This window comes from Fukomys damarensis, unplaced genomic scaffold, assembly GCF_012274545.1.
Source record: "Fukomys damarensis isolate Sample0158 unplaced genomic scaffold, DMR_v1.0_HiC HiC_scaffold_19, whole genome shotgun sequence".
Taxonomy (NCBI): Eukaryota; Metazoa; Chordata; class Mammalia; order Rodentia; family Bathyergidae; genus Fukomys; species Fukomys damarensis.
The window spans coordinates 32,744,589-32,746,048 of NW_022900931.1; the positions used below are offsets into that span (position 1 = coordinate 32,744,589).

The window sequence follows — 1,460 nt, forward strand, 5'->3', positions numbered from 1 at the left end:
GTAAAGATGACAAAAAAATTAAACACAAAGTAGACAAAAATAAGGAAATAATTATAGTAAGAGTGGACATCAATGAATTGAAAAGGAAATTTTAAAAGAAACAATAAACCAAAAGCTGATTATTTGAAAAGATGGATAAAATTGACAAACTGTTAGCCAAACTGATCAGAGAAAAAAGACAAATTTCCAATGTCATGAATGAAAAGGAGCTTTAATGAGCTATTCTGAACACTCAGTATCCAGGTATTACTGAGAATTTTCAGTTAGCAACAATCACACCTCAGTTAAACTTCATTGTCTCTGATATTGCCACTGCGCAAAGCTATTAGTGAGAATTTTGAATAATTTACACCAATATATACAAGTTTTATGAATAGACAAATTCCCTGAAATACACAAATTGATAAATTCATTTAAAAACAAAGATAATCAGAACAGCCCAATTTGTTAGCTTTTAAATAAATTTGTAGTAACAAACCTCTCTCACAAAGAAAATTGCAGTTCCAAATGGCTTTACTGGTGGATTCAACTACACTTCAAGAAACATTTATTCTACACAAACTGTACTGTTAAACATAAGTTTACCATGCAACCCAGTAATATTATTCCTACGTATTAACAAACTAGATGTGGCAACATATATCACACAAAGACATTTACATTAATTGTGAACATTGATCACAGATGAACCTGGAAAAAATTCAAATGTCCATCAAGTGGTACACAAAGAAAATGAAATAGCATTCCGCCAATAAAAAGGAGTAAAGTACTGATTCAGGCACACATAGATGAATCTCAAATGGCAATATGCTAGGTAAAGAGGAAAACAGCAGTAATGAAAAATGATACTTTGTGACTCAATTCATATGAAATTCCAGAAAAGTCGAACTATATTTGCAGATCAGCAGTTACAGGGTGAAGGGATGGAGTGAAAAGATGGAAATGCAAAGTACAGTGTGGGAAATTATGAGGGGACATCATATTTTGCTTTATAATTTTAGTGACTATACAACTGTAACCATTACTGGAAATTCATCAAATTGTATACTTTAAAATTGTTCATTGTTTGGATGCAATTTCTCCCTCAATAGAATTGATTCAAAGGAAATAAAGGCAACTGGTTTAAGCCATCATTCCAAAATAATGAAAATAAAATGGTGATTTAATACTTTAAATGTGTCATAATTACTATAGTGATATATTTGGATTTATTTTCATTACTTTATTTATATTTTGTTTTGGCTGTGATTTTGTTTCTGTTGCTCTTTACCTTTTCTTGGATTAGTCAGACTTTCATTAATCCTCATGGTTTAGAAATTATATATCCTAATCTGACTACTGTAGGATTTATTTTTTAAATGTTTGTCATACTAATTCAATGAAGCCAAAAGTTAATGGATAACTTTCACTGGAATACACAATTGTCTTCAAACTCCTTGACGTTTCTCACCCTGTCCTGT

General features: G+C 30.6%; 1 pseudogene; it reads right to left on the minus strand.

Annotated features, from left to right (window-relative positions):
- Positions 1-208: 208 nt before the first annotated feature.
- On the minus strand, positions 209-324 carry LOC117287010 (annotated as a pseudogene).
- Positions 325-1,460: the final 1,136 nt, after the last annotated feature.